Source organism: Macrotis lagotis, chromosome 4 (genome assembly GCF_037893015.1).
Source record: "Macrotis lagotis isolate mMagLag1 chromosome 4, bilby.v1.9.chrom.fasta, whole genome shotgun sequence".
NCBI lineage: Eukaryota > Metazoa > Chordata > Mammalia > Peramelemorphia > Peramelidae > Macrotis > Macrotis lagotis.
Window position 1 is genome coordinate 170299319 of NC_133661.1, and position 22115 is coordinate 170321433.

General features: G+C 34.7%; 1 long non-coding RNA gene across 1 annotated transcript in view; it reads left to right on the top strand.

Annotated features, from left to right (window-relative positions):
• Positions 1–6212: 6212 nt before the first annotated feature.
• LOC141520079 (uncharacterized) overlaps positions 6213–22115 on the top strand; it is a 36664-nt gene continuing 20761 nt past the window's right edge. Inside the window, exon 1 of the long non-coding RNA XR_012477538.1 lies at positions 6213–6359. This is a non-coding gene — a long non-coding RNA (uncharacterized LOC141520079). The remainder of the gene's footprint in view (positions 6360–22115) is intronic.

Sequence of the window (22115 nt, forward strand, 5' to 3'; positions counted from 1 at the left end):
CTAATAGTTGAGAGAAAATAGGTTTGGCTTGATTTGTCTTGTTCTTTCTGGTACAGTAAAATGACTCAGACTGAATAAAAATAAAACATGTTAACCATGCGACTGTAAAATACTGTAGTCTTCAAATCCCAGGAAGATTTTCATAAAAGTAAGTCTTGCCCATCTTTACTGGTAAAATTAGCGATTTAAATCCCATCAAATGCTTGGCCTCTTAAGAGAATAAACTAAGATTTTTATGTTTATCTAGAAAAAGACAGACAGAGACAGACAGAGATTCTTTCTCTCTCTCTCTCTCTCACACACACACACATACACACACACACACATACACACACACACACATACACACACACACACACACACACACACACACACAGAGAGAGAGAGAGAGAGAGAGAGAGAGAGAGAAAGAATACTGTTGCAATTCATAGTTCTTTTAAATGTGTTTGTTATGCTTAAATGTAACAACTGATATCCCAAAGTGAGAGTGACCTTTTCAAAGATCTGGGTACTAGCAAAAGGATAATGAAGGTTACTTCTATTTAACTTTAAGTAACCTTAATTAAAACCAATGGGCTTTCCTTAAAATTACCAGAGACCTCTTAGAGAAAAGAAGGAAATCATAACCCATGCTTCCATAGAGAATTATATAACAACCCTGGAAGGATGATAGACTCAGGGTTCAAAATGAGACATAGTTTTGAGCACAGGCAATAAGGAAATTTACTTTATTTGACTATACATATTTGTTTTAAGGTTCCCCCCCACAACAGCAAGAGAAAATGAATTTCTATTAATTAAAAAAACTAAATTTCAGTTAAAAAACAGTCATATGAATTGAAATATAATCTATATTTTCCCTCCATATCTGGTTTGCACAAGAGCTAAATACTGCCTAAAATCAGTGTTAATCCAAAGATATAAATGCCTCTCCCCTTCCCTCTCTTCATCTCCCCCCCCACTCCCTGTTAGTTCATAAAGGTAGAAGGATTTTTTAAAAATATGTTTTGTTCATACATTACAAACATTTTTAGGATATTCCCATTTGGTCTCAAATTCACGTCTTCACTATTATTACCTGAACACCAGTGCTATGTAACTCATCCTTCTCTGAATACTACTCAACAAATTTAGATTTTGATAGGTGACCTTTCATTTTATCTTGACATGAACAGGTCTCCAGGTCATTTCCCAAAACCCATGTGAGATGTCAAAGAGTGTGGTCTTCATACTTTCCCTCCATTCATGCTTTCCCAATCCCAGACTTTCCCAGAATTTATTTGGGATGCCAGGTTGCTAGAAGACATCACAACCACAGAAGGCATCTTCCTCTACCCACTCCCCATATCTACACACATTTCCTGATATTGGATGAGTTAGAAGACACCAACTCAATTCCTTCCCATGAGATGGAGGACCACCAAGCATTACCAATTCTCTTGCCCTTACCTAGGCAGTCTTAAATGACCTATTAACCTATGGATGTCTGAACTTTGTCATTTCTCTTGCAGCTGAACCCTTAGAATTTTCCCTGCAGCTGCACTATCTTTTATGTGTGGTCTCCTCTAATTAGAATGTGAGCTTCTTAAGATTGTGGACTATCTCATTTTTTTCTATTTGTACTCTCAGCACTTAGTATGTAGGAAATATGCTTACTAAATGCTTATTCATTAATTCATTTCATTAATTCCTAGTCATTTTCTCACAATGCCACTGTACTTGTACCCTTGCTATCCTCTCCCTCACTTCCTTGCTTTCTTTTATGTGTTATCCCATTAGATTTTATTTTTCTTGAGTAATAAAGCTGTCTTAGTTGGATTTGTATCTGCAGTGCTTATTATAGTGCCTGGCACCTCATCAGCACTTAATATATACATATATATATATATATATATAATTTTTTATCATTCATTCATTCATTCATTCATTCATTCATTCATTCATTCCTTAAACTCTAGGGGAGAACTTATATTCAACCTGAGGCAGTGTTTCCCCTAGTTTAAGAATATGGAGTGAGATTACACAAAGTTAGATGAGGTCAGCACACTATGGAGCAAGGGACAATTCTGGCTTTTCACCTATCTTCATACAGTCTTTGAGCTTAGAATTCAGATTTCTGCTTCACATACTTTCTGGCCTGGGACTTCATTGAAAGCATTTAATCTTTTTTGGTGGTCTCTTCTCTCATCTGTAAAATGGGAATGATAATACTGCCTACTTCATAGTGTTTATTGTGATGACAAATGAGGTAATATATCTTAAACACTATTTTATTAGAACTAGAAAAAATAATAACAAAATTCATTTGGAGCATTAAAAGATCAAAAATAGCAAGGGAACTGATTTTTAAAAATGTAAAGGAAGATGGCCTAGCTCTACCAGATCTAAAAATTATACTCTAAAGTGGCAGTCATCAAAACTGCCTGGGACTGGTTAAAAAATAGAATAATGGATCAGTGGATTAGGATAGGTTCAAAAGAAACTTCAGTAAATGACTACAGCAATCTACTGTTTGATAAATCCGAAAACATCAGTTTCTGAGATAAGAACTCACTATTTGACAAAAATTGTTGGGAGAACTGGAAAACAGTATGACAAAAACTAGGCATAGACCCACATCTCACAACCTGTACTAAAATAAAGACAAAATGGGTACAGGATTTAGACATAAAGGGTGACACTAGAGATAAATTAATAGACCAAGAAATTCTCTTTCTATCAGATCTATGGAAATTTATGACCAAATAAGAATTAGAGTACATTATAAACTGAAAAATAATGATTTTGACTATATTAATTTAAAAGTTTTTCCACTAATAAAATCAATACTGCCAAAATTAAAAGGAAAGCAGAAAGCTGGGATTCACAACTAGGAGCTCTGATAAAGGTCTCATTTCTAAAATATATAGAGAATTGCATCAAATTTATAAGGTTGCAAGTCATTCCCCACGGAATGACTTATAGGATCTGATGCTGAGCAAAGGGAATAGAACCAAGAGAACAATGCACACAGCAACAACAACATTGTGAGATGAACAACCTTGATGGAAACAGCTCCTCTCAGCAGATCAGAGAGCTGGGACAACTATATTAGACTGGCTATGAACTATGTTATCCCCATCCAGAGGAAGAAAACCAAACAAAACCAAACACACACACACACACACACACACACACAAACACACACACACACACACACACACACAAAACAACCCTTCAGAATCTGATGAACACTTTATAAAAATGATCTCTTATGTATCTCTTTCCTTTAATCCTGATTCCTTATACCAAAAATAACTAATCTATAAACATGTTTTTCAAAATATGTATGTACAATGCTAACCTGACTGTTCACAACTGAGGGAGTGGGAAGGGAAGGTAGAAAGAAATTTTGTGACTTAAAATATGCACATGCATATGGATGAAAATTAATTAATTAATAAAAAACAAGTCATTCCCTAATTGATAAATGGCCAAAGGATATGAATAGACAGTTCTCAAATGAAGAAATTAAAGCTTTATATAAATCATATGAAAAATGCTCCAAATCATTACTGATTAGAGAAATGCAAATTAAAACAACTATGAGGCATCACTTTGTACTTATCAGATTGCCCAAGATGGGAAAATGATCAATTTTGGAGAAGTTGTGGGAGGATTGGGACATTGATGCATTGCTGGTGGAGTTGTGAATGGATCCAACCATTCTGAAAAGCAATATGGAATTATACCCAAACAGCAATAAAAATGTTCATTCCCTTTGACCCAGCAATTCTAATTCTAGGACTATATACAGAAGAAATCATGAAAAAATAGGAAAAGTCCCACATGTTCCAAAATGTTCATAGCAGCTTGTTTTTTTTGTAGTAGCAAAGAATTGGAAATTGAGGGGCTGCCCATCAATTGGGAAATGGTTAAACAAGCTATGGTGCATGAATACTATGGAATATTATTGTTCAATAAGAAACCATAAATGGTCAGATTCTATAGAAGCATGAAATGAGTTACAAGATCTGATACTGACAAAAACAAAAAAAAACCCCATTCAGAATCTGTTGAACACTACATAAAAATTATCTGTTATGTATTTCCCCTTAATCCTAATTCCTTATACCAAGAATGAATAATCTGTAAACATGCTTATCAAAAATATACAATGCTAACCTGATTGTTCACCACTGAGGGAGGGGTGTGGGAAGGGAGGGTGGAAAGAAAATTTGTAATTTAAAAATAGACATGTGTATATGAATGAAAAAAATTTAAAAAAAAGATTCAAGGTCTACCATATTGACATATACTGGCTCATGTCCCATGAAATAGTAATACTGATAATGATAGCTAGCTTTTATATAGAACTTAATATGTGTGAGATACTGGACTAAACACTTTACAAATATATCATATGATCCTCACAAGAACCTTGGGAGGTAGTTCCGAGGAAACTGAGGCAGACAGAGGTGGTGGATAGAGTGCTGGCTTTGGAGTCAGGAGGACAGGAGTTCAAATCCACCCTCAGACACTTGACACTAGCTAGCTGTGTGACCTTAGGAAAGTCACTTAACCCTGAGCCTCACATCCAGGGCCATCCCTAGTCACCCTGATTCATATCTGGCCAGGATACAGATGGCTCTAGAGGAGAAAGTGAGGCCAGTGACTTAGCACAGCACTCCTTCACTCAAATCCAATTCACATGCTTGTGATGGCATCACCACCTTGTGATGTGATGTGATGTGATATGATGTGGCCTTCTTCAAAATGAAGGACAAACATTATTAGCTAGTAAGAATCTGAGACTAGATTTGAATTCAGGTCTTTCCTGATATCGGTCCCAGAGCTTAAAACAATATACTATCTGGCTTCCCAAGTGAACTTGCTAAGACCACAAGTTATAGAGGAATTGATGATTTGCATTGCTGAAAAGTGTTTGTATTCTTGAGAATTCTTTACTTCAAATGCTTAAATTATATATCCATACCAAAATAAAAGCATTTTATTAAATAATAATGAAAATAAGAACAAACATTTAGTAAAAAAAATAAAAAGTAAATGCACAATGCTTAAAGATACAAAGCATTCAGTATGAGATCTTTGGGTCTACAATTGGGAGGCATTATTGTACAGTGGAAAAAAATATGGGACTTTCCATCCTAGGATCTACATTGGAATCCTGACTCTACTACTTAATATCTCTGTGACTTTGTGGTAGTCACCTAATCTCTCTAGGCCTGAATTGCCTCATGTATAAATTGAACAAGCTGATCCAAATGACCTCTAATGTCCTGTCCAATTTGAGATCTGTGTTACTATTTTCTTACTGGTTCTTCATGTTTTTTTGTGAGGAAAATGTAAGTGTGAAAGACTTTCAAAGGCTCTTTCTGACAAAAGTTGATAGATCTATGCACACTTTTTATATTAAGAAAATAATTCCATCAATTAGAAGGATGTGAACAAATTTTTATATATGAATGTAATGAAATATTAGTGTACCATATAAAATAATGAATGCAAAGAAATAAGAGAAATAGAGGAAGATTCATATAAGAAATTCAGAGTGAAGATCTGATGAGATTCCTTTGAATTTTGCTCCTATCTTGTGTTTTTTCAAAAGATGCTTAGTTTAGTTTTTGAATTTTTTGAATTTTGATAATTTTGATTTTGAATTATTTTCTTTTCCAAATATATGTCTCTTTTCTTGCCCTTTTCCAGTCATCCTTTGTAACAAAAAAAGAAAAAGGAAAAAAGTAATAAACGTAGTTCAGTGAAACCAACAAAATCATCAACCATATTTATATTTTACATTCATAGTATCTCACTTTTCCAAAGAAGAGAAAAATATTCATTTCTTAACTCTTTAGTAGCTTTCTGTTTAAAGTCCATGACCTGAACATTGTTTGTTGCAGATATAGATATGTATATATATGTTTATTGTAAAATACTTTCCTTCTCCAAAGCTCAAAGTTGCCTTCCTGTGAACTTTGTAATGCACTTACAATTCAACAAGCACACATAGTAATCTTCAACACTCTTCAGGTGAGAACTTAAAAAGGTTAAAGAAGAAGCCACTAAGATTCTATTGCTGTTTGAGAATTTAGTCAGTCAGGGCAACCAGGTTGCACAATGGATAGAGTACTGGTTATAGAATCAGGAACCTGAGTTCAGAATCTGACATCAGATACTTACTGTGTAACTTTGGACAAGTCACTTAACTCTGGGGAAGGAAGGGAAGAAGCAAGGACCGAAAAAAGGAAGTAGGCCAAAAGTGGATTAGCAATTGGAGATTTCTACTGCCATCTACCATATCTCTTTGAAGAGATATGAAGAAAAGAGACAGAAATAGACAAAGTTGCTAAAGGATAAAGGTATTTGTAAAGTATAATTATAATTGACAAACTGAACAGTATTTATATGCAAAAGTCCAAGTGTCCAAACGAACCTTGGAGATTATCTAATTTTAACCTCTGATGAAAAACCAAAGAACCAGAGCTGTCATCACAAAAGTCACCCAATAAACAAATACAAGACAAAGCTTTAAACCCTCTGACTTTATTATCTATCTAGTTCAACTAGACCAAGACTGCCTGATATGATATTTTTCTTTTAGGTTTTTGCAAGGCAATGGGGTTAAGTGGCTTGCCCAAGGCCACACAGCTAGGTAATTATTAAGTGTCTGAGACCGGATTTGAACCCAGGTACTCCTGACTCCAGGGCCGGTGTTTTATCCACTGCGCCACATAGCCACCCCCTGATATGATATTTTTGACAAATGGTATCAAACCTTTGCTTAAAATCTTTCAGTAGGACCAACCCACAATTTGAGGGGATAGCTCATTCTGTTTGCTGAGGACCCTAATTATTAAAAAACTTTTTTCCTTACAAGAAGCCTATAACTGTCTCTCTTCCGTGCATTGCCGCTAATTCTGCCTTTTTCAGACCTAGAACAATTCCCTTTTTTATTTGACTGTCTTTCCAATAATTGAAAACAGACTTCATGTCTTGCTTAAATCTTCTCTTCCTCAGATTTAATATCCCTATTTCCTTCTATCTGTGCTCATAAGGTAGAGTCTCAAGTCTCCTCAGCATCATTGACCTCCTCTATGTGGTATACATATTTTCAAATTGCTTCTCAAATGTGAAACTGAACATATTACACCAGGTGTAGTCTAACCAATACAGGACACAGAAAGACTGTTAGCACCTATTTTTTGATAGACTACCTCTGTGTTGCTGGATTTTTTGGTTGCTAAAACACTCAATAGGTTCATATGTAATCCACTGTAGTTCACTAAAGCCCTCCAAATTATTTAGTTTTACAAAAACACTTAATATCAAACCTTCACCACTTTGTATAGTAAAGTTATTTTTTAACCTAAGTATAGAATTCTAAATTTTTTTCTATATTAACTTATACCTTAAATTTGACCTATCATAATAGCATTTCAAGAATTTTTTAAAAATTATTTTATTGATACATTTCACTTATACTCTTCTAATCTTGCCACTCTTCCCTCTGACAGCCATCATTTACATGACAAGGATTGCCAAAATTTTTATAGATCTTATCTTAACTGCTAGTAAGAATGTTATTCAACCCATTTTGTGACATTCACAAATCTGTTAAACACATCATCAATGCTTTCCTTCAAGTCATCAAGGAAAATGTAGACTAGCAAAGGGCTAAAGACAAATGCTTGGACACTCATTATGCACCTCCAAGATGATGTCAAGCTATTCATGTAAGTATTTCCAAATCCACCTAACTGTATAATTATTTAACCCACCTTTTTTCATCTTATCTCCAAGGATATAATAGAAAACACTTTGCTTAGAACCAGAAGACATATATCTACAATATTTTTTTGATCTACCATTCTAAAAATCCTTTTTAAAAAAGGTGAAATTAAGGTAGTCTGATCAGAACTGTAACTTGTTGTAGTCATGATGGTTTATGGTGGTTACTATTTCCTTTTCTTAATTCTCACTAAATGTCCTTTTAATAATACATTCTAGAATAGTTAGGAATGAAATAAATTACACTAATTTATAATTGGCACAATTTATTTTTGTAATTTTTTCATTGGGGAAATTTGGCCTTTTCCAAGTCACTCATACTTCTCTTACCTTCATAATCTTTCAAAGATCAGTGATAGTAGATTAACAATTACATCTTTCTGTTCTCTTGTTATCTTTGTATTAAGTTGTTCCAATCTACAGTGCTTACATTCATTGAGAGTAGCCATGCTCTGTCAATATCTCTTTACGATAGTCAGGTCCAGGATTTTCTACCATATCAGGCAAGCATGGGAGATATGTCAAATTAAAATGTCTTTCTTCTTTCATCCAAGGAATTTTTCTAAAACATATATCTAACCTTGTTTCTCCCCTGTTTAAAAAGCTTTAGCTGCCCTTGGTGCCCAAGAAAAATAGAGAATTTCAGAGTATTTAGTGAATATTGAATCCTGAAGTTTGTCAATCCAGAAATTTGAGGAAGTAACTCCTCAGACAGTTAATACTTAGATCAGAAAATTTATTTTAGCCCCTTGTTTCACAAAGACATTGAGATGAAATGATTTGACCAGGGTTCCATAAAAAGAATGTGTTGAAGATAGTATTGGAGTCCAGGTCTTTTGACATTAAATCCAGTTCTCTTTTAGAATCATCATGCTTCTCCAATTGGTAAATGGTCAAAGGATATGAATAGACAATTTTCAAATGAAGAAATTAAAGCTATATATGATCATTTGAAAAGATGCTACAAATAATTATTGATTAAAGAAATGCAAATGAAAGCAGCTATGAAGTATCACTTCACACCTATCACATTGGCTAAAAGGGAAAATGATCAATGTTGGAGAGGTTGTGGGAAGATTGGGACATTAATGCATTGCTGGTGGAGTTGTGAACTGATCCAATCATTCTAGAGAGTAATATGGAGCTATGTCCAAAAAGCAATAAAAATGTTTATAATCTTTGACCTAGCAAATCCAATTCTTGGCCTATATCAGAAGAAATCATAAAAAATGGGGAAGGCCTCACATGTTCCAAAATATTCATAGCAGATCTTTTTATAGTGGCAAAGAATTGGAAATTGAGGGGATGCTCACCAATTGAGGAATGACTGAACAAGTTATGGTACACGAATACTATGAAATACTATTATCCTATAAGAAACCATAAATGGTCAGACTCTAGAGCAGCATGGAAGAAATTACTGGATCTGATGTTGAGTGAAGGGAGCAGAACCAAGAGAACATTGTTCACATTAACAACAACATTGTGAAACGATCAACCTTGATGGATGAGCTCCTCTCAGCAGTTCAGAGAGATAGGGCAACCCTATTAGACCAGCTATGAACAATGCTATCCCCATCTAGAGGAAGAAAAACAAAACAAAACAAAAAACCCTTCAGAATCTGATGGACACTACATTCACTTTTTTAAAAAATGCCTTTCCCTTAATCTTAATTCCTCATACCAAAATTGACTAATCTGTAAATATATTTAACACAAATGTATTTGTAAAATATTAACCTGACTCTGCCACTTAGGGGAGGACTATGGGAAGGGAGGGAGGAAGGAAATTTTGTAATTTAAAAGTATACATATGCACATGGATGAATGTTGAAAACCTTTCAGAATATATATTTGAAAAAATAAAATATCAATACAAAAGAAACTATGCTTCATGAAATTTCTTTTTTTTAGGGTTTTTTGGCAAGGCAATGGGGTTGAGTGGCTTGCCCAAGGCCACACAGCTAGGTAATTATTAAATGCCTGAGCCCAGATTTGAATTCAGGTACTCCTGACTCCAGGACTGGTGCTCTATCCACTGCACCACCTAGCCACACTGCTTCATGAAATTTCTAGCTAAAACTTGATCTTAGGAGGATTCAAAGGGGTAGCTAGGTGGTGCAGTGGATAGAGCACCAGCCCTGGAGTCAGGAGTACCTGGGTTCAAATCCGACCTCAGACACTTAATAATTACCTAGCTGTGTGTGTGGCCTTGGGCAAGTCACTTAACCCCATTTGCCTCCCCCCAAAAACCTAAAAAAAAAAGATGATTCAATGTGTTAAGGATTTAAGAAATTATCTCTTCTAGATTCTATAGAAAAAGATATGGAGTCCAAGTGGGGTCATATAAATCAGACCAGGACGAGTAAAAATAATAATTACATATCATTTTCTGTCACATCAAATATGTACTTCCCCAAATTTCAATGACTTTGCCTTAGAAAAGGGACATAATTCCTCTTGAGATGCTACTTTCAAAATGACACATGATCACTGATTTAGATCTTGTGGACTAGGGGGAGGAATCTGGATTAAATGACTTGCCCAAGTTCTCACAGCTGGTAAGTCTGATTTGAATTTAAGTCCCCCTGATTTAAAGGTCAATGATCTATCCACTGAACTAGATAACTGCATCCATCTATTTAGATCTTAAAGGATTTTAGAGATTACCTAGTCCTCTCCATTATGTACTTTATTCAAACAAGGAAAGAGAAGCCCAAAATCAGTCAGTTAACTGTATTTAGCTTCCACTATATGATAGATTCTGTGCTAAACTCTGAGAATCCAGTGAAGGGCAAACACATAAAAACAAGTTCCTGTTTTCAAACAGCTCATAGTAATGACAGAGACAACAGGCAGCCAACTACATAAGAACAACAAAATATAGTATTGCTTGGAGGTAATCTCAAAAGGAAAGCACCAAGATTGATTTGACAGAAACCAGAGAAGTCAGGAGGTTGAAGTGAATAGAGGAAGAGCCCTAGGCATGGGATCCAGGTAGGGAAAGAGCGCAAGGCATGGGTCCAGGTAATAAAAATGCCCAGAGTAGAGAGATTGTCATGTGAGAGGAATAATAAGATCAATAACATTGGTTTACAGAATATATGGAAGGGGATATAATGATGATGATGATGATGAAGAAGATGTTAAAGTCATCCACTACATCTAGAACCATCACTAGTTATCTTGCCACTGAATAATAATGACTTTGGGGTAGAGAGCGAGGTTCTTACAACTCTGCCTCACTTAATTCAATTTATGCAAGAATTAAAAGACATCCTCACTCATACCATTTTACCATTCTTATCTCAAAATCCTGTGATGACAGGCAAGTGTTGAAGCAGAAGTAGTCACAACTGTAGTCACAACCCTGTACACAAATGGCCCAGGTGATGGGGTCATTTCTTCACTGGAAGCAGCAATGGGATTTGGTAGCTCCCTAGTTGTCTGAGCAACCCTTTTAAGTATTGCACTACTCACCCCTTGGTGTGACAGAGGGACTAGAAAAGGTGCCTTTAAAATTGTCTGCTTACCCAACCCTGGCATGATTACCACAGCAGGCAGGGATTCCACCCTGCAGTCTAAACACACATAAAAAAAAATCTCTACTAACGTCATGCCAGGAAACTGAATTGTTTCCATTTAAATTTTCTTAGGAAGATTCTGGTGATCACCTGGCAGGAGAAGATCCCAGACACTGGGGTCCTTTCTTGAGCTAAACTGCTAAGCGTTCCAACATTACTACAGAAAGAACAACTACAATGGACTGGACACATTGTTAAAATGCCAGGTGCATACTTGCCAAATAAACTATTTTATGGAGAATTCAGGCAAGCACTTACAGGGAAGTCAGAAGAAGAGATACTGAGACCCTGAAGGTCTCTCTAAGAACTTAAGAATTGATTGTACAGCATGAGAGACACTGGCACAGTCTTACCCAGCACGGTGTGCCTTCATCAGTAAGGATGCTATACTCTACCAGTGAACTGAAGCATGTCAAAGGAAATAAAAGACATGTAATTTATAATAAGCACCCCAGAGTTCAAACGAACCCTTTGTGACTGACCTGTGGCAGAGCATTTCAAGCTCATATTGGCCTGATCAGCCACAGTGAGATACACTGTAATTTGTTTCAAACATTGTGATATCATTTTGTTTTTCTTCAATAACAAAGGACAGAAACCAACTAACCAAGCCATATGGAAGGGAATAAGGTATAAGAAGCCTGGAAAGGCAGGAGTGGTACAGGTTATGAAGGACTTCAAAAGTCAATTAGAGGATGTCATATTTGATCTTGGAGGCAATAGCAAGTCATTAGAGTTTATTGAATTGGGGAGTGGGGTAATATAGTTTGACTTGTATTTTAGAAAAATCAGTTTGACAGTTGAGTGGAGGATGAATTGGGTGTAATAAACAGCAGAGTCAGGATTTGAACTCAGGTCCTTTGACTTCAAAGATATACCATTTTCCATTAAAATACTCTTCTAATTCTTACATGAAATGAGGAACATGTTGCCTTCCAATCGCGTTTGCTTGTTTTTTAAAAAAAAATTTTGACTTCCTCTACATGTCTTGACTTCTGTAAGATACATCCATGTAAATTATTATCTCCTGTTGTATCTTGGCTTTGGAACATGAAAAATAACAATTTTCCCCTTAGAGGGTTACTGTCACCAAATGTCTCTATATCCCCCCTATAGTATAGATTAGAGAAAAGCAAAATGCAAAACCAACAGCACCTAAAGGATCTTTTAGCTGCTTTTCTGACCATCACTACTAGGAACAGCTATCATTTCTAAAGTGTTCAACAGTAAGTGGAACCAATTAGTGGAAATGTTTCTCTTAAGTGGTATATAATATTATCTGACATTTATATAGCATATTTTATCTGTAAGAATCCCAAATTGATATGCAGTGTTCTGGGATCACTTCAACTACTAAAGGAATGCAGGAGACTCTAGAGTGAGAAGTGGCAGTTTATTTATACTAAGAAAGTTATGCAGCTGAATTCTCAGTGATTTATAACTATGGAAAATAGTCTATATGAGGAATAGTGAGGTGTTGCTCTGGATAGAGAGAAGGACCTAGATCAAGGAAGGCCTAAATTCAAATTTCATTTCAAATTCTTTCCAACTGGCTAAGTTAATTCACCCCAATTTTCTTTATCTGTAAAACAGGGGATAATAATAGTGACTACTCCCAGGGTTATTGTGAGGCTAAAATGCTATAATATTTATAAATAGTCATAATTCTTAAAGTGAATCTATTTTTATAATAATAATAATAATAATAACCATTATTATTGTATTTGTGACTAATCAGTTACATATTACAGAAACAGACTCAAAAGTTAATTTGATGGGAAGATGGAGTCAGGACTTTTGCCCTTTGAGTGAGGAAGGTAATCAGAACTGCTAATTTTTATTTTGCTAAAAGCAGAAAATCATATTTCCTAATCTGTTCCCTGGAATCTTAGGATAAATTGGATAGTATTTGTATTTGAATCTATCACTCACTATAAATTAAACTGACCTCTGAATGTGGGGTAAAATGTTGTGTAATGGAACGAGTCCTGAGTTAGAAGGCAAAAGACCTTGGAGCAAATATCAGCTCTGGTCTTAGGGTCTCTGGTCATTCATTTTTCCAAGGCTTCCTTTCTTCTTCTAAAAGATGAGGAGTTTTGCTTAAAGCATTGAGTCTAGAAAGCATCGAGGGACTTTTCCATGGGAACAAAGCATTGGGCCTATAGTCAGGGAAGACCTGAGTTCAAATCCAGCCCCAGATACTTATTAGCTGTGTGATCCTTTCTAAGGTCACTTCACCTCTGTTTGCCTCCTTTTCCTCAGTCTCATCTACTTCAAGGGGTTCTTGTAAGGAATAAATGAGATAACATCTATAAAGCACTTATCATAATGCTTCACACATAGTAAGCACAATATAAAGGCTTAGTAATTCCCCCTTAATAACTTTCATTTCCATTCTAGCCTCTGTGACTATGACTGGTTCTCTGAAGCTAAAATGAAAACCTTCTTCTATACTGAGCTTTAGATTATAATGTGATTTCATACACATCTTTTCTTTTGATACTCAAAATATGCCTGGAGAAAAGACAAATGTGAGAAATCAGAGTTCTACTCTTCTAATTTAAACTCCCCAATACTTTTCACTACCTACTTCACATCTTCAATAGCTTTCAATAATTATCTAAAGTGAGACGGAGTCAAGGTTGTAGAGAGAATCCAAGAAGTTTCCTCTCCCAGACTTTCCTCAGAAACAATGTTAATCAAGGTTTTAAATAGATTTTTTAGAATGATAGAGCTCACAGAAAAACAGAATGGAGATATCACATGAAGAGTTGCAAAGACATATTGCAGTAGAGGGAATGAAAGGATGGGGTGAGAATTGCTTAAATCTTTCTTTCATCAGATTTAACTCAAAGAGGGAATAATATATATCCTCAGTTGGATTTAGAGAGTTATCTTACCCTATGAGGAATTAGAAGGGAAGAGGAAGGAGGAAGGGAGGGAGGGGCTGAGAGAAAAGAGGGCAGAAGGGAGGGGAAAAGTATTAGGGGAAAAGGGAAAGAAAAGGGAAGAGGACTGATAGAAGGGAGGGCAGATTGAAGTAGGTGGCAGTCAGAGCAATGGTAAAGAGGAATAGGGTAAAATGAGAAAAAAAAGTACAAATAAGGGGAGATAGGATGGAGGATAATACAGAGTTAGTAACCATAACTGTGAAATGTTAATGGGGATGATTTCCATAAAATAGATGTGGATAGAGGAGTGGAATAAAAACCAGAATCCTATAATATGCTTTTTTACAAGAAACATTTGAAGCAGAGGTACACACAGAGTAAAGATAAGAGGCTGGAGCAGAATATATTATGCTTTAGCTGAAATTAAAAAAGCAGAGGTAGTAATCCCTATCTAAGATAAAGCAAAAACAAAAATAGATCTGATTAAAAAGGATAAGGAAGGAAACTTTATCTTCCTACAAGGAACCATAGACAATGAAGTAATATCAACACTAAATATATATGCACCAAGTAGAACAGCATCCAAGTTCTTAGAGAAGTTAAAGGAGTTACAGGGAGACATAGACAGCAATTCCATAATTGCTTCTCTCTTCCCTCTCTCAGAATTAGATAAATCTAATAAAAAAAATAAACAAGAAGGAAGTTAGATATAATAGACCTCTGGAGAAAATTGAATGGGGATGGAAAGGATTTTATCTTTATCTCAATGGTACATGGCACCTGAATAAAAGCTGACAGTGTATTAAGGCATAAAAACCTCATAATCAAATGCAGAAAGGCAGAAATGTTATGTGCATCCTTTTCAGATCATGATGTAATAAAAATCATTTGTAATAAAAGAACCGTGGAAAGATAGACTAGGAAACTAAATAACCTAATTTTTAAAGGAGTAGATCAAACAACAAACCATAGAAATAATCAATTTCATCTAAGACAATGAATATGATGTGACATCATACAAAAACTTGTGGGCTATAACTAACACAAAATTAGGGGAAATTTTTTTATTGCTAAATACTTATATGAATAAATTAAAGAGAAGATCAATGGACTGAGCACACAACTTAAAAACATTAGAAAAAGAACAAATTAAAAATCCACAATTAAATATCAAAATAAAAATTCTGAAACTCAAAGGAGAAATTGATAAAACTGAAAGTAAGAAAGCTATTGAATAAATAAATAAAATTAAGAATTAGTTTCATAAAAAACAATAAAGCAGATAATTTCTGGTTAATCTTATTTAAAAAAAGAAAGAAGAAAACCAAATTATCAGATTCAAAATTTAAAAGAGAAAACACACCACCAAAAAGGAGGAATTAAAGTAATAATTCAGAGCTATTTTGCCCAACTGTATGCCAATAAATTTGACACTCTACATGACATATATGAATATTTACAAAAATAAAAATTGCCCAGAATAATAGAAGAGAAAATAAAATACTTAAATAACAGCATTTCAGAACAATAAATTGGACAAGATATCCATGAATTTCAAAGGAAAAATCTCCAGGGCCAGAAATATTTGTATGTGAATTCTTACAAACATTTAGAAGAGCAATTAATTCCAATTCCATATAAACTATTGGAAAAAAATAGGCAAAGAAGGAATTCTACCAAATTACTTTTATGATACCAACATTGTGCTAAATCCAAACCAGGAAGAATCAAAACAGAGAAAGAAAATTATAGACTGACTTCTTTAAAGAATTTTGATTCAAAAATTTTAAATAAAATATTAGCAAAGTGATTACAACAAAGTATCATTAAGATAATATATTATGATCATATAAGACTTATGTCAGGAATGCAGGATTGGTTCAATATTAGGAAAACTATCAGTATAATTACTATACCAATAATAAAACTAACAGAAATCATATGATTATCTCAATAGGTGTCAAAAAAAACTTTTGACAAAATATAGCATCCATTCTTATTTTTTTAAAAACTAGAAAGCATAGGAATAAATGGAGTTTTCCTTTAAAACAATGAGCAGTATCTATCTAACACTATCATCAAACATTATATGTAATGGGGATAAGTGAGAAACATTCCTAAAAAGATCAGGGGTGAAACAAATATGTCCATTATCATCACTATTATTCAATACTGTTTTAGAAATGTTGGCTGTAACATTAAGAGAAGAAAAAGAAATCGAAGGAATTAGAATAGGCAACAAGGAAACAAAACTCTCTTTGCAGATGGTATGATGGCAAACTTAAAGAATCCTAGAAAATCAAATGAAAATCACTTAAAACAATTAACAATTTTAGCAATGATGCAGAATATAAAATAAAAACACTTAAATCATTAACATTTCTATATATTATCAACAAAGTACAGCAGCAAGAAATAGAAAGAGAAATTCCTTTAAAAGTAACTGTAGACAATCTAAAACACTTGGAAATCTATCCGCCAAACAAACACAGAAACTGTACAAAAAAATTACAAAACACTTTTCACACAAATAAAATCAGCTGTAAATAATTGGGAAAATGTTAGTTGCTCTTGGAAAGGCAGAGCTAATATAATAAAAATGGTGATTTTATCTAAGCTAAATTATTATTCAGTGCCATGCCAATCAAATTACAAAAAATTGTTATACAGAGTTAGAAAAATAGTCACAAAATTCATCTAATGTAACAAAAGGTCAAGAATATCAAGGAACTTAGTAAAAAAAATGCTAAGGAATGCCTAGCCATAGCAACAGTCATCAAAACTGTTTGGTACTGGCTAAGAAATATAGTGATGGATCAGTGAAATGAAGTAGGTACAAAAGAAATAATAGCAAATGACTATAGTAATTGTGTTGGATTCACCCAAAAATTACAGCTTCTGAGCTAAGAACTCTCTAATGCTGGGAAAATTGGTCAAGAGTTTGGGAGAAACTAGGCAAAGATTAAGTGATACCAAAAGTCAATTAGGAGAACAAGGAAGAGTTTATTTTTCAGATCTATGGAAAGGGGAGGAATTTTTGAATCAACAAGAGTTAGATAACATTATGAAATGCAAAATGGATAATTTTGATTATATTAAAGTAAAAAGGTTTTGCACAAATAAAACCAATGCAATCAAAATTAAAAAGAATGTAGAAAGCTGGGAAACAATTTTTACAGCTAGTATTTATGATTAAGTATTCATTTATAAAATATGTTGAGAACTGAGTCAAATTTATAAGTATTCAAGTCATTTCCCAATTGATAAATGATCAAAGGACATGAACAGAAAGTTTTCAGAAAAAGAAACCAAAGCTATGTTATATAAAAAAATGCTCTATCATTCTTGATTAAAGAACAGCAAATTAAAACAACTCTGAGGTACCACCTCATATCATACCAATATGATGAAAAAAGTAAAATGATCAATGTTGGAGTGGATGTAGTGAAACTGGAACACTAATACATTGTTGGTGGAGTGGTGAACTAATCCAACCATACTGAAAAGTAATTTGTAACTATGCCCAAGAACAATAAAACTGTGCATACCCTTTGATCTAACAATACCACTTCCAGGTCTATATCTTAAAGATATAAAATAGAGGAAAAGATTCACATGTCTAAAAAATTTTTGTAGTGGCAAAGAACAGGGAGATTGAATGAAGAAATTGTGATTTATGAATGTGATGGAACACTATAGTTCTGTAAGAAATTGTAAACAGGCAGACTTCAGAAAAACCTGGAAAGAATTGTATGAAATGATGCCAACTATGATAGACTTAGCTCTCATCAGCAGTACAATGATCAAAGATAATTCTAAAGGACCTGTGATGGAAAATGCCATCCACATTCAGAGAAAGAACTGTGGAGTTTGAATGCAGACCAAAGCATACTGTTTTCAATTTTTAAATTTGTTTTATGCTTTATGTTTTTTCTCTCTCATAGTTTTTTCCCTTTTGCTCTGATTCTTCTTCTTTCACAGAATGACATATGGAAATATGTTTAACATAGCTGTAAATATATAACCTATATCAGATTACTTGCAGTTAAGGGGAGGGGGAAGGGAAGAAAACGAGAAAAAATGTAGAATTCAAAATCCTACCCAAAAAAATGAAATTTGAAAAATAGGTAAATAATTTTTTTAAAAGAGTTATGTAAAGTGTTTCATAATAAATCCAGGCCCATAAGTTATGTAAAATGTTCCGTACTAAAATCTATGTCCATAAGTAGGGGGAATTAATATTAGTGTAGATGTGATTATTAAAGCCCAGGTAGAAGAGTAGGTTAGAGAAATTTTGAAACCAACCTAAATATCAGCTAGAAAGGCTAGAATAGAAAAGAAGTAAGAGTGTCAAAAGAATCCCAGAATTTGGCAGTTGCAAGGGACCTCAGATAGTCATCAAGTCTAACCCATAAACAAAATACATGATTATGTAGCCTGCTATAAATCCTCCAGAATCCTACCAAGTCCCAAGTAGACCATTCTGTTTTTGCATGATTGTAATTTTTAAAAAAGTATTTTCTCATATCAAGTCTATATTTGCCTCTGTGCAACTTCCTCCTCCATCTTTGTACTATGGGGCCAAATAGAATAAGTTTAAACTCTCCTCTGTGTCCTTCAAGTTCTTGGAAGACTGATGAGATGAGGAATAAAACCCCAGACTGAGCAAAGTAACACATTGAGCAAAGTAACACATGGAGGGAAACAGAAAAAGGTGTCTATGATCCACTTGGTGTTTCATTCATTTGTCAAACACTTACTAATCATCAACTATGTGCAATACAATATATCATGTTAGGTAGATCTTTAAGAGGCATAAAGCTCCAACCTAACAAGCATTTATAAAAATTATTGTCTACATAGCCTTTAGGATAAAGACAGAAGCAACACAGCCTTTGTTATCAATTTCAAACTCTTCCAGAGAATGCAAGATATTCAGAGACAGAGGGAGGGCAGGAAAGCATCCTGGGTATGGGGTAGGAGGAGAATGACTTAAATGAATAGGTGTAATATAATTATATCACAGAATAATTTCTTCATTCCTCTGAATATTGATATTACAAATTCTTGTTGTATAATTCTTAGTTGTGTGACCATTTCTTCCATATACTAGGCACTATCTTATTTAATCCTGATATCTATCTTTGAAAGTTTTGTTTATTGCGTTGTTTCAGTTGTCTGACTCTTTGGGACCCAATTTAGGAATTTTTTTTTGGCAAAGAAACTGGAATGCAATTAGTATCATGTACATTCAACTGATCAAGAAAAGGCACAGAGGGCACAAGTGACTTATTTATTATGATAGGGCTAATAAGGGTCAGAGGTGGGATTTTGTCCCCCAAATAACTCCCAAATCCAAATCCAGTGCTTCCATGATAGTCTTCCTTGATAATACCTGCCAAGACAAACACAAAAATCATGCAGGAAACATTATTCAATCATTTGAAGGTACTATTCCCACTAGAAACTTTTAATAAGGAAGGGAATAACTTTAAAAACCATTTCATCAAAAGTTAGTGGGTCATTTTTCTTCCCTTGGGAACATATCACTCCCAACATGCTGACTAGGATATGTGAGTCATATTGAACTTTTCCACTTCTACCCCCAAAGAAGTTCAAGACCCCTCCATGTTCTCTTCTATAATCTAGTGGTCAGTGTCATAAAGCAATGATTTTAGTCATTCATCCATTAATTATTTATTAAACACCTACTCTAAACTAGCACTTTATTAGGCATTGTGGAGGATATCAAGAAATTTAAGGTCTTTATGGCCTGATTGTTCATAACCTCCCCTCTAAAAAATATTTGCTTTGTGTATGCTCATTTATGTACGCATCTCTCCCAATTCAATTTAAACTCTTTAAATATAATTGAAATTGTTTCTTTTTTTTGTTTGTATATTCATTGCATCTAGCACAGTGCCTAGGAAAATAAGAATTATATGTGTGAAAAAGTTGTTAATAACATAGCACAATATGAGATGACTCATTTATAAAACATCCTCAAAACAGCCCTGTGAAGTGCAAGAATTGCTTCCATTTTACAGATGAGAAAACTGGAGCTCAAAAGCATTGAGGAATTTGCTCAAAGAGGCTTAGAGTACTGGGACTGGAATCAGCAAAACTGGAATCTGACTTTCAATATTTACTAGCTATGTGACCCTGGGCAAGTCACTTTAACCTGTTTGCCTCAATTTCCCCAATTGCAAAATAGGGATAAGAGCATCACCTTCCTCAAAGAGCAGACTCATCTTCCAGGGTTCAGATCTGACTTCAGGCACTTACTAATTGTGAATCTCTGGGCAGATTATTTAACCCTGTTTACTTCAGTTTTTTCATCTATGAGAAAATGAGCTGCAGAAGTAAATGGAAAACTACCTATATTAAAATGGTCAAATAAAATGTGTGAAAAGGGAATAAGGAGAACATTTATTACATGCCAATTGTATACAAATACTCTGCTGTCTTTTGCATTTATTATTTCATTTGATATAATTTACAGTTGAGGAAACTAAGACAGACAGAACTTAATTGACTTGTTCAAAATCAGAGTTTACTAAAACTAAATTTGAACTCAGTTCTCTTTGACTACAGATCCATGGCTCTATCACTGTACTACCATAATATTAGCTATTGTTGTTTTGTGAAATTGAAAAAAAATGTGTTTTCAGAATATGTTAAGGAAGAAATGTGAGAGGTACTGATGACTAGGATTTGAAAATTTGGGGGGGTATTTGTTTTAAGTCAGAACTTGTGGGTATAGGGTATTCCCTCCCTTTGTAACTTAGAGTCCCAAAGTGTTGCACTGAGAGCTTGTCATTTGTTCATGGTCATCTGACTAGTATCTTGTATGTGTTAGGCAAAATTTGAACCTAGGTTTTTTGATCTCCCAGGCTGGCCCTCTAACCATTATGCCAGACTAGGTACTATGTGAGAATATAGCAATGTCAGAGAGACTGCAGAGGGAGGGGGGAAGAGTTCCAGAGAAACACTATTACAAAAGACAATGCCTCATTGCTCATTTTCTCTTAGGAGCACCTGGATGATTGCTGCCTTCTTGGTGTTAATCGGCTGTCAGAGATTACAGAGTTCATCCCTGACAGTACTTCCTTAACTATTTTCGCCTCATTGCTCACAAGTGATGGGATGGTGGTTCAGCCATATCCATCATGCATTTTGATCAGGTTGTCATATCTCAGATGACATAGATCCTCTGGTTGGGATTGTGCCCCCATCTATGACAGCACCTAAGTGACTTCTTGTGACAGTTGAATGGGTGATGCCCGATAAAAGCGTGATGGCAATGAGGAGTTCACTGCATGTCAGAATCAGATGTTCTACTGTGACATTTAGGATGTATGCTCATGTAAAAGTACAAGTCAGGGAAGGTGTAACTTGGAGCCCTTTTAAAAAAATAGCTCCTCTATTATAAGAAGTCTAATTGGATGGGCATCCAGCTGTGCCTTGTTTAAGGGCAAGGAAGAGTCAGGAGGAGGTCATATGTTGGCCTCATAAGTTGGCACAGGCTTTCTGTTGTCTAGTTAAAAAGCTAGAGGAACCCATAGATGCTAACTCGAGGAGGTTTTAAACTAGCCCCTTGCTGGGCCTACCAAAGGGCTGCAGAATCATAGAATTTCCATATGGGAAAACAGCTCAGTGGTTACCATGTTCAATATAGACTACAATGCATCTGGAAACAGTTATTCAGCCACTAGTAAAAGCTTTCCAGTGAAAGGTAAGGCTTCAGTGAAAGGCATAGGAGGGAAGGAAATTTGTTTAGAATCAATTGTGTGCCAGGGGACTCTGCTAATCATTTTACAAATATCTCATTTGATCATCGCAACAACCCTGG